Source organism: Dermacentor albipictus, unplaced genomic scaffold (assembly GCF_038994185.2).
Source record: "Dermacentor albipictus isolate Rhodes 1998 colony unplaced genomic scaffold, USDA_Dalb.pri_finalv2 scaffold_32, whole genome shotgun sequence".
In the NCBI taxonomy this organism is placed as follows: Eukaryota; Metazoa; Arthropoda; class Arachnida; order Ixodida; family Ixodidae; genus Dermacentor; species Dermacentor albipictus.
The window spans coordinates 575,438-588,478 of NW_027225586.1; positions in this window are offsets into that span (position 1 = coordinate 575,438).

The window sequence follows — 13,041 nt, forward strand, 5'->3', positions numbered from 1 at the left end:
TAGGGCAGGTAGTGACAGCGGATGCGGATCATGAGACAGAAATATTCAGAAGAACAAGAATGGGCTGGGGTGCGTTTGGCAGGCATTCTCAGATGATGATTAGCAGGTTGCCATTATCCCCTCAAGAGGAAAGTATATAATACCTGTGTCTTACCAGTACTCACCTATGGGGCAAAAACCTGGAGGCTTACGAAAAGGGTTCTGCTCAAATTGAGGACGACGCAACGAGCTATGGAAAGAAGAATGATTGGTGTAACGTTCAAGGATAAGAAAAGAGCAGATTGGGTGAGGGAACAAACGCGAGTTAATGACATCTTAGTTGAAATCAAGAAAAAGAAATGGGCATGGGCAGGATACGCAATGAGGAGGGAAGATAACCGATGGTCATTGAGGGTTACGGAATGGATTCCAAGGGAAGGGAAGCTTAGCAGAGGGCGGCAGAAAGTTAGGCAAGCGCATGAGATTAAGAAGTTTGCAGGGACGACATGGCCACACATAGTACATGATCGGGGTTGTTGGAGATGTATGGGAGAGGCCTTTGCCCTGTAGTAGGCGTAACCAGGCTGATGCTGATGATGATTGCGCCGGGCCATGCCAGTTGAGGCACACAAGACCACGCAAGAGCCGCACTGCGATAGCCGCACCACAAGGGAGTCATTGTGACTCCTGTAGTTTATCCATGCCTTTTTTTAATTACTTCAGTTTGACGTTTAGAGCACTGGGCAGAAATCACATTGTGTCAGCATCGGCAACAGCCTTCACAATCATTTGTTTTAAGTGCACAGTGAGATTCCCCCGGTGCATGCCAGGTAAGCCACACCAGACAGTACAGAGCCGTGCTGCTCTAGTCGCACCTCATGGGAGTCATTGTTAGTCTCTTCGTTTACCCTCGCCTTGTTGATTTTATCAAGTTGACATATAGGGGACTGGGCAGAGATCACATTGCGTCAGCGTGGTCAAAAGTCCCCGCAATGCTTTGTTTTAAATCGACAGTCGGATTCCCCCGGTCTATACCAGTTCAAGCGCAATGGAAAGTGCAAAGCGGCACAGCTGAATGCACACTGCAAGGGAGTCATTCTTACTCATGTCGTTTATCCACACCTTTTTTTCATTTCTTTACTTTGACATTTAGAGCACTGTGCAGAAATCACACTGCGTCAGCACGGTCAACGGCCCCCAAAATGCTTTGTTTTATTTGGGCATTTTATTTTACAGGAGGTATTCAGAGACATGGATTGGGAAGATTTGGGGATAAAAGTTAATCGAGAATAGCTTAGTAACTCGCGATTCGCTGATGACATTGCCTTCCTTAGTACCTCAGGGGACCAATTGCAATGCATGTTCACTGACCTGGATAGGCAAAGCAGAAGAGTGGGTCTAAAATTAATCTGCAGGAAACTAAAGTAATGCTTAACAGTCTCGGAAGAAAACAGCAATTTACAATTGGCAGCGAGGCACTAGAAGTCGTAAGGGAATACATCAACTTAGGGCAGGTAGTGACAGTGGATGCGGATCATGAGACAGAAATATTCAGAAGAACAAGAATGGGCTGGGGTGCGTTTGGCAGGCATTCTCAGATGATGATTAGCAGGTTGCCATTATCCCCTCCAGAGGAAAGTATATAATACCTGTGTCTTACCAGTACTCACCTATGTGGCAGAAACCTGGAGGCTTACGAAATGGGTTCTGCTCAAATTGAGGACGACGCAACGAGCTATGGAAAGAAGAATGATAGGTGTAACGTTAAAGGATAAGAAAAGAGCAGATTGGGTGAGGGAACAAACGCGAGTTAATGACATCTTAGTTGAAATCAAGAAAAAGAAATGGGCATGGGCAGGATACGAAATGAGGAGGGAAGATAACCGATGGTCATTAAGGGTTACGGAATGGATTCCAAGGGAAGGGAAGCTTAGCAGAGGGCGGCAGAAAGTTAGGCGGGCGCATGAGATTAAGAAGTTTGCAGGGACGACATGGCCACACATAGTACATGATCGGGGTTGTTGGAGATGTATGGGAGAGGCCTTTGCCCTGCAGTAGGCGTAACCAGGCTGATGCTGATGATGATTCCGCCGGTCCATGCCAGTTGAGGCACACAAGACCACGCAAGAGCCGCACTGCGATAGCCGCACCACAAGGGAGTCATTGTGACTCCTGTAGTTTATCCATGCCTTTTTTATTTACTTCAGTTTCACGTTTAGAGCACTGGGCAGAAATCACATTGCGTCAGCATGGCCGACGGCCCTCGCAATCATTTGTTTTAAATGGACAGTCGGATTCCCCCGATCTATGCCAGCTGGAGTGCAGCAGACTGTGCAAAAGCTGCACTGCTCTAGTCGCACCTCAAGGGAGTCATTGTTACTCTCACCGCTTACACACACCTTCTTGCATTTCTTCACGTTGACATTAAATAGCACTGGGCAGAAATCACATAGTGTCAGCATCGGCAACAGCCTTCACAATCATTTGTTTTAAGTGCACAGTGAGATTCCCCCGGTGCATGCCAGGTAAGCCACCCCAGACAGTGCAGAGCCGTGCTGCTCTAGTCGCACCTCATGGGAGTCATTGTTAGTCTCTTCGTTTACCCACGCCTTGATGATTTTATCAAGTTGACATATAGGGGACTGGGCAGAGATCACATTGCATCAGCATGGTCAAAAGTCCTCGCAATGCTTTCTTTTAAATGGACAGTCAGATTCTCCCGGTCCATACCAGTTGAAGCGCAACGGAAAGTGCAAAGCGGCACAGCTCAATCCACACTGTAAGGGAGTCATTCTTACTCCTGTCTTTTATCCACGCTTTTTTTTCATTTTTTCACTTCGACATTTAGAGCACTGTGCAGAAATCACACTGCGTCAGCATGCTCAACGGCCCCCAGAATGGTTTGTTTTATTTGGACAGTGGATTCTGTCAGTCCGTGCCAGTTCATTCGCACCAGACCGCGCAAGAGCTGCACTGCGCTAGCCGCACCTAAAGGGTGTCATAGTTACTCCTGTCGTTTATCCAGCCCTTTCCTTAATTTATTTATTTCACGTTTAAAGCACTAGGCAGAAATCAAATTGCGTCGGCATGGTCAACGGCCCTCGCAATCATTTGTTTTAAATGGACAGTCGGATTACCCCGATCTATCCCAGTTGAAGCGCACCAGGCAGCGCTAGAGCCGCACTGCTCTAGTCGCAGCTCAAGGGAGTCATTGTTACTCACTTAGCTCCCCCACGCCTTGTTCTATTTCTTCAGGTTGACATTTAGGGCACTGGGCACAAATCACCTTGCATAAAAATGGTCAACCGCCCTCGCAAATTATATCTTTTAAAAGCACAGTAAGATTCCCCCTGTGCATTCCAGTTGAACCACACCAGACAGTGCAAAGCAGCACTGTTCTAGCCGCACCTCAAGGGAGTCATTGTTACTAACGTCCTTCACCCACGCTTTGTTCCATTTCCTCACATTGACATTTAGAGCCCTGGGCACAAATCACATTGCGTCAGCATCGTCAAAAGTCCTTGCAATGCTTTGTTTTAAGTGGACAGTCAGTTTCAGCCGGTCCATGCCAGTTGAAGCACAACAGATAGCATAAAGCGCCACTCCTGAATCCACACTGCAAGGGAGTCATTCTTACTCCTGTCCTTTAACCACGCCTTTTTTTCATTTCTGCACGTTGACATTTACAGACCTGGGCAGAAATCACATTGCGTCAGCATGGTCAACGGCCCTCAAAATGCATTGTTTTATTTGGAGAGTCGGATTCTCCCGGTCCATGCCAGTTGAAGCGCACCAGGCAGCGCAAGCGCCACACTGCTCTAGCCGCACCTTAAGAGAGCCATTGTTACTCGCTTTGTGTAGCCATGCCTTGTTGCATTTCTTCACGTTGACATTTAGGGCGCTGGGCAGAAGTCACATTACGTCAGCATGATCAAAAGTCTTCGCAAAGCTTTGTTTTAATGGACAGTTGGATTCCACCGGTCCATACCAAATGAAGCACAATGGATAGCACAAAGCGAAACTGCTCAATAAACTCTGCACGGGAGTCATTCTTACTCCTGTCCTTTATACCCACCTTTTTGCATTTCTTCACGTTGACATTTAGAGCACTGGCTCCCAGAATGCTTTGTTTCATTTGGACAGTGAATTCCGCCCGTCCATGCCAGTTGAGGCGTACCATACCGCGCAAGACCTGCACTGCTCCAGCCGCACCTCACAGGAGTCACTCTTACACCTGTCCTTTATCCAGGCATTTCTTTATTTCATCACTTTGCCGTTTAGAGCACTAGGCAGAAATCACATTGCGTCAGCATGGTGAACGGCCCGCGTAATCATTTGTTTTAAATGGACAGTCGGATTCCCCCGATCTATGCCAGTTGGAGTGCAGCAGACTGCGCAAGAGCCGCACTGCTCTAGTCGCACCTCGAGGGAGTCATTGTTACTCTCATCGCATACACACCTTCTTGCATTTCTTCACGTTGACATTAAATAGCACTGGGCAGAAATCACATTGTGTCAGCATCGGCAACAGCCTTCACAATCATTTGTTTTAGGTGCACAGTGAGATTCCCCCGGTGCATGACAGGTAAACCACACCAGACAGTGCAAAGCTCTGCTGCTCTAGTCGCACCTCATGGGAGTCATTGTTAGTCTCTTCGTTTACCCACGCCTTGTTGATTTTATCAAGTTGACATATAGGGGACTGGGCAGAAATCACATTGCGTCAGCATGGTCAAAAGTCCCCGCAATGTTTTGTTTTAAATGGACAGTCGGATTCCCCCGGTCTATACCAGCTGAAGCGCAATGGAAAGTGCAAAGCGGCACAGCTGAATGCACACTGCAAGGGAGTCATTCTTACTCATGTCGTTTATCCACACCTTTTTTTCATTTTTTCACTTTGACATTTAGAGCACTGTGCAGAAATCACACTGCGTCAGCACGGTCAACGGCCCCCAAAATGCTTTGTTTTATTTGGGCATTTTATTTTACAGGAGGTATTCAGAGACATGGATTGGGAAGATTTGGGGATAAAAGTTAATCGAGAATAGCTTAGTAACTCGCGATTCGCTGATGACATTGCCTTCCTTCGTACCTCAGGGGACCAATTGCAATGCATGTTCACTGACCTGGATAGGCAAAGCAGAAGAGTGGGTCTAAAAATTAATCTGCAGGAAACTAAAGTAATGCTTAACAGTCTCGGAAGAAAACAGCAATTTACAATTGGCAGCGAGGCACTAGAAGTCGTAAGGGATTACATCAACTTAGGGCAGGTAGTGACAGCGGATGCGGATCATGAGACAGAAATATTCAGAAGAACAAGAATGGGCTGGGGTGCGTTTGGCAGGCATTCTCAGATGATGATTAGCAGGTTGCCATTATCCCCTCAAGAGGAAAGTATATAATACCTGTGTCTTACCAGCACTCACCTATGGGGCAGAAACCTGGAGGCTTACGAAATGGGTTCTGCTCAAATTGAGGACGACGCAACGAGCTATGGAAAGAAGAATGATAGGTGTAACGTTAAAGGATAAGAAAAGAGCAGATTGGGTGAGGGAACAAACGCGAGTTAATGACATCTTAGTTGAAATCAAGAAAAAGAAATGGGCATGGGCAGGATACGAAATGAGGAGGGAAGATAACCGATGGTCATTAAGGGTTACGGAATGGATTCCAAGGGAAGGGAAGCTTAGCAGAGGGCGGCAGAAAGTTAGGCGGGCGCATGAGATTAAGAAGTTTGCAGGGACGACATGGCCACACATAGTACATGATCGGGGTTGTTGGAGATGTACGGGAGAGGCCTTTGCCCTGCAGTAGGCGTAACCAGGCTGATGCTGATGATGATTCCGCCGGTCCATGCCAGTTGAGGCACACAAGACCACGCAAGAGCCGCACTGCGATAGCCGCACCACAAGGGAGTCATTGTGGCTCCTGTAGTTTATCCATGCCTTTTTTTATTTACTTCAGTTTCACGTTTAGAGCACAGGGCAGAAATCACATTGCGTCAGCATGGTCGACGGCCCTCGCAATCATTTGTTTTAAATGGACAGTCGGATTCCCCCGATCTATGCCAGCTGGAGTGCAGCAGACTGTGCAAAAGCTGCACTGTTCTAGTCGCACCTCAAGGGAGTCATGGTTACTCTCATAGCTTACACACACCTTCTTGCATTTCTTCACGTTGACATTAAATAGCACTGGGCAGAAATCACATTGTGTCAGCATCGGCAACAGCCTTCACAATCATTTGTTTTAAGTGCACAGTGAGATTCCCCCGGTGCATGCCAGGTAAGCCACACCAGACAGTGCAGAGCCGTGCTGCTCTAGTCGCACCTCATGGGAGTCATTGTTAGTCTCTTCGTTTACCCACGCCTTGTTGATTTTATCAAGTTGACATATAGGGGACTGGGCAGAGATCACATTGCATCAGCATGGTCAAAAGTCCTCGCAATGCTTTGTTTTCAATGGACAGTCAGATTCTCCCGGTCCATACCAGTTGAAGCGCAACGGAAAGTGCAAAGCGGCACAGCTCAATCCACACTGCAAGGGAGTCATTCTTACTCCTGTCTTTTATCCACGCTTTTTTTTTCATTTTTTCACTTCGACATTTAGAGCACTGTGCAGAAATCACACTGCGTCAGCATGCTCAACGGCCCCCAGAATGGTTTGTTTTATTTGGACAGTGGATTCTGTCAGTCCATGCCAGTTCATTCGCACCAGACCGCGCAAGAGCTGTACTGCGCTAGCCGCACCTAAAGGGTGTCATAGTTACTCCTGTCATTTAACCACGCCTTTTTTTCATTTCTTCACGTTGACATTTACAGACCTGGGCAGAAATCACATTGCGTCAGCATGGTCAACGGCCCTCAAAATGCATTGTTTTATTTGGAGAGTCGGATTCTCCCGGTCCATGCCAGTTGAAGCGCACCAAGCAGCGCAAGCGCCACACTGCTCTAGCCGCCCCTCAAGAGAGCCATTGTTACTCGCTTTGTGTAGCCATGCCTTGTTGCATTTCTTCACGTTGACATTTAGAGCGCTGGGCAGAAGTCACTTTACGTCAGCATGATCAAAAGTCTTTACAAAGCTTTGTTTTAATGGACAGTTGGATTCCACCGGTCCATACCAAATGAAGCACAATGGATAGCACAAAGCGAAACTGCTCAATAAACTCTGCACGGGAGTCATTCTTACTCCTGTCCTTTATACCCACCTTTTTGCATTTCTTCACGTTGACCTTTAGAGCACTGGCCCCCAGAATGCTTTGTTTCATTTGGACAGTGAATTCCGCCGGTCCATGCCAGTTGAGGCGTACCATACCGTGCAAGAGCTGCACTGCTCCAGCCGCACCTCACAGGAGTCACTCTTACACCTGTCCTTTATCCAGGCATTTCTTTATTTCATCACTTACCGTTTAGAGCACTAGGCAGAAATCACATTGCGTCAGCATGGTGAACGGCCCTCGAATCATTTGTTTTAAATGGACAGTCGGATTCCCCCGATCTATGCCAGTTGGAGTGCAGCAGACTGCGCAAGAGCCGCACTGCTCTAGTCGCACCACGAGGGAGTCATTGTTACTCTCTTCGCTTACGCACACCTTCTTGCATTTCTTCACGTTGACATTAAATAGCACTGGGCAGAAATCACATAGTGTCAGTACGGCAACAGCCTTCACAATCATTTGTTTTAAGTGCACAGTGAGATTCCCGCGGTGCATGCCAGGTAAACCACACCAGACAGTGCAGAACCGTGCTGCTCTAGTCGCACCTCATGGGAGTCATTGTTAGTCTCTTCGTTTACCCACGCCTTGTTGCATTTTATCAAGTTGACATAGAGGGGACTGGGCAGAAATCACACTGCGTCAGCACGGTCAACGGCCCCCAAAATGCTTTGTTTTATTTGGGCATTTTATTTTACAGGAGGTATTCAGAGACATGGATTGGGAAGAATTGGGGATAAAAGTTAATCGAGAATAGCTTAGTAACTCGCGATTCGCTGATGACATTGCCTTCATTAGTACCTCAGGGGACCAATTGCAATGCTTGTTCACTGACCTGGAGAGACAAAGCAGAAGAGTGGGTCTAAAAAGTAATCTGCAGGAAACTAAAGTAATGCTTAACAGTCTCGGAAGAAAACAGCAATTTACAATTGGCAGCGAGGCACTGGAAGTCGTTAGGGAATACATCAACTTAGGGCAGGTAGTGACAGCGGATGCGGATCATGAGACAGAAATATTCAGAAGAACAAGAATGGGCTGGGGTGCGTTTGGCAGGCATTCTCAGATGATGATTAGCAGGTTGCCATTATCCCCTCAAGAGGAAAGTATATAATACCTGTGTCTTACCAGTACTCACCTATGGGGCAAAAACCTGGAGGCTTACGAAAAGGGTTCTGCTCAAATTGAGGACGACGCAACGAGCTATGGAAAGAAGAATGATAGGTGTAACGTTCAAGGATAAGAAAAGAGCAGATTGGGTGAGGGAACAAACGCGAGTTAATGACATCTTAGTTGAAATCAAGAAAAAGAAATGGGCATGGGCAGGATACGCAATGAGGAGGGAAGATAACCGATGGTCATTGAGGGTTACGGAATGGATTCCAAGGGAAGGGAAGCTTAGCAGAGGGCGGCAGAAAGTTAGGCGGGCGCATGAGATTAAGAAGTTTGCAGGGACGACATGGCCACACATAGTACATGATCGGGGTTGTTGGAGATGTATGGGAGAGGCCTTTGCCCTGCAGTAGGCGTAACCAGGCTGATGCTGATGATGATTGCGCCGGTCCATGCCAGTTGAGGCACACAAGACCACGCAAGAGCCGCACTGCGATAGCCGCACCACAAGGGAGTCATTGTGACTCCTGTAGTTTATCCATGCCTTTTTTTAATTACTTGAGTTTGACGTTTAGAGCACTGGGCAGAAATCACATTGTGTCAGCATCGGCAACAGCCTTCACAATCATTTGTTTTAAGTGCACAGTGAGATTCCCCCGGTGCATGCCAGGTAAGCCACACCAGACAGTGCAGAGCCGTGCTGCTCTAGTCGCACCTCATGGGAGTCATTGTTAGTCTCTTCGTTTACCCTCGCCTTGTTGATTTTATCAAGTTGACATATAGGGGACTGGGCAGAGATCACATTGCATCAGCATGGTCAAAAGTCCTCGCAATGCTTTGTTTTAAATGGACAGTCAGATTCTCCCGGTCCATACCAGTTGAAGCGCAACGGAAAGTGCAAAGCGGCACAGCTCAATCCACACTGCAAGGGAGTCATTCTTACTCCTGTCTTTTATCCACGCTTTTTTTTCATTTTTTCACTTTGACATTTAGAGCACTGTGCAGAAATCACACTGCGTCAGCACGGTCAACGGCCCCGAAAATGCTTTGTTTTATTTGGGCATTTTATTTTACAGGAGGTATTCAGAGACATGGATTGGGAAGAATTGGGGATAAAAGTTAATCGAGAATAGCTTGGTAACTCGCGATTCGCTGATGACATTGCCTTGCTTAGTACCTCAGGGGACCAATTGCAATGCATGTTCAGTGACCTGGATAGGCAAAGCAGAAGAGTGGGTTTAAAAATTAATCTGCAGGAAACTAAAGTAATGCTTAACAGTCTCCGAAGAAAACCGCAATTTACAATAGGCAGCGAGGCACTGGAAGTCGTAAGGGAATACACCAACTTAGGTAAGGTAGTGACAGCGGATGCGGGCAATGAGACAGAAATATTCATAAGAACAAGAATGGGCTGGGGTGCGTTTGGCAGGCATTCTCAGATGATGAATAGCAGGTTGCCGTTATCCCCTCAAGAGGAAAGTATATAATACCTGTGTCTTACCAGCACTCACCTATGGGGCAGAAACCTTGAGGCTTACGAAAAGGGTTCTGCTCATATTGAGGACGACACAACGAGCTATGGAAAGAAGAATGATAGGTGTAACGTTCAAGGATAAGAAAAGAGCAGATTGGGTGAGGGAACAAACGCGACTTAATGACATCTTAGTTGAAATCAAGAAAAAGAAAGGGGCATGGGCAGGATACGCAATGAGGAGGGAAGATAACCGATGGTCATTGAGGGTTACGGAATGGATTCCAAGGGAAGAGAAGCTTAGCAGAGGGCGGCAGAAAGTTAGGCGGGCGCATGAGATTCAGAAGTTTGCGGGGACGACATGGCCACACTTAGTACATGATCGGGGTTGTTGGAGATGTATGGGAGAGGCCTTTGCCCTGCAGTAGGCGTAACCAGGCCTATGCTGATGATGATTCCGCCGGTCCATGCCAGTTGAGGCGCACAAGACCACGCAATAGCCGCACTGCGATAGCCGCACCACGAGGGAGTCATTGTTACTCCTGCCGTTTATCCGTCCTTTTTTTTATTTACTTCGCTTTGACGTTTAGTGCACTGGGCAGAAATCACATTCCGTCAGCATGGTCGACGGCGCTCACAATCATTTGTTTTAATTGGACAGTCGGATTCCCCCGATCTATGCCAGCTGGAGTGCAGCAGACTGTGCAAATGCTGCGCTGCTCTAATCACACCTCAAGGGTGTCATTGTTACTCTCATCGCTTACACACACCTTTTTTGCATTTCTTCACATTGACATTAAATAGCACTGAGCAGAAATCACATTGTGTCAGCATGGTCAACGGCCTTCGCAATCATTTCTTTTCATGGCAGAGTTAGCTTCCCCCGTTGCATGCCAGGTAAACCACACCAGACAGTGCAAAGCCGCGCTACTCTAGTCCCACCTCATGGGAGTCATTGTTAGTCTCTTCGTTTACCCTCGCCTTGTTGCATTTTATCACGTTGACATTTAGGGGACTGGGCAGAGATCACATTGCATCAGCATGGTCAAAAGTCCTCGCAATGCTTTGTTTTAAATGGACAGTCAGATTCTCCCGGTCCATACCAGTTGAAGCGCAACGGAAAGTGCAAAGCGGCACAGCTCAATCCACACTGCAAGGGAGTCATTCTTACTCCTGTCTTTTATCCACGCTTTTTATGCGAAGCATATTACGAGGGCTCAACCCAGCTCCTCAGGCGCGGCGGTGACCATGAAATCACGTGACACCGTGACGTCACGACAGAGGAGAACCGGCGCTCCAACTCCCGCCGTCGCTCGCGGCGTCGCGCCACGCATCAGACGCGGTGCGCGTCGAGCAACGCAGCGTTCGGCGCGACAACGAAATGTGCGCCTGAGCAAGCGCCGCACGCCTGAGCCGACGTTATGCGAAGCATATTACGAGGGCTCAACCCAGCTCCTCAGGCGCGGCGGTGACCATGAAATCACGTGACACCGTGACGTCACGACAGAGGAGAACCGGCGCTCCAACTCCCGCCGTCGCTCGCGGCGTCGCGCCCCGCATCGGACGCGGTGCGCGTCGAGCAACGCAGCGTTCGGCGCGACAACGAAATGTGCGCCTGAGCAAGCGCCGCACGCCTGAGCCGACGCCGACGACACCGGCTTTTCTGCGACACGAGCTCCTTAACGCTGTCGCGTTAAAATAAAGGCTAGTATGCTTCGCATCCTGGGCTTAACCTTAGCTAAGCCACAGCCATTTTTTTTTTCATTTTTTCACTTCGACATTTAGAGCACTGTGCAGAAATCACACTGCGTCAGCATGCTCAACGGCCCCCAGAATGGTTTGTTTTATTTGGACAGTGGATTCTGTCAGTCCATGCCAGTTCATTCGCACCAGACCGCGCAAGAGCTGCACTGCGCTAGCCGCACCTAAAGGGTGTCATAGTTACTCCTGTCGTTTATCCAGCCCTTTCCATAATTTATTTATTTCACGTTTAAAGCACTAGGCAGAAATCAAATTGCGTCAGCATGGTCAACGGCCCTCGCAATCATTTGTTTTAAATGGACAGTCGGATTACCCCGATCTATCCCAGTTGAAGCGCACCAGGCAGCGCTAGAGCCGCACTGCTCTAGTCGCAGCTCAAGGGAGTCATTGTTACTCACTTAGCTCCCCCACGCCTTGTTCTATTTCTTCAGGTTGACATTTAGGGCACTGGGCACAAATCACCTTGCATAAAAATGGTCAACCGCCCTCGCAATTATATCTTTTAAAAGCACAGTAAGATTCCCCCTGTGCATTCCAGTTGAACCACACCAGACAGTGCAAAGCAGCACTGTTCTAGCCGCACCTCAAGGGAGTCATTGTTACTAACGTCCTTCACCCACGCTTTGTTCCATTTCCTCACATTGACATTTAGAGCCCTGGGCACAAATCACATTGCGTCAGCATCGTCAAAAGTCCTTGCAATGCTTTGTTTTAAGTGGACAGTCAGTTTCAGCCGCTCCATGCCAGTTGATGCACAACAGATAGCATAAAGCGCCACTCCTGAATCCACACTGCAAGTGAGTCATTCTTACTCCTGTCGTTTACCCACGCCTTTTTTTCATTTCTGCACGTTGACATTTAGAGACCTGGGCAGAAATCACATTGCGTCAGCATGGTCAACGGCCCTGAAAATGCATTGTTTTATTTGGAGAGTCGGATTCTCCCGGTCCATGCCAGTTGAAGCGCACCAGGCAGCCCAAGCGCCACACTGCTCTAGCCGCACCTCAAGAGAGCCATTGTTACTCGCTTTGTGTTGCCATGCCTTGTTGCATTTCTTCACGTTGACATTTAGAGCGCTGGGCAGAAGTCACATTACGTCAGCATGATCAAAAGTCTTCGCAAAGCTTTGTTTTAATGGACAGTTGGATTCCACCGGTCCATACCAAATGAAGCACAATGGATAGCACAAAGCGAAACTGCTCAATAAACTCTGCACGGGAGTCATTCTTACTCCTGTCCTTTATACCCACCTTTTTGCATTTCTTCACGTTGACATTTAGAGCACTGGCTCCCAGAATGCTTTGTTTCATTTGGACAGTGAATTCCGCCCGTCCATGCCAGTTGAGGCGTACCATACCGCGCAAGAGCTGCACTGCTCCAGCCGCACCTCACAGGAGTCACTCTTACACCTGTCCTTTATCCAGGCATTTCTTTATTTCATCACTTTGCCGTTTATAGCACTAGGCAGAAATCACATTGCGTCAGCATGGTGAACGGCCCGCGCAATTAT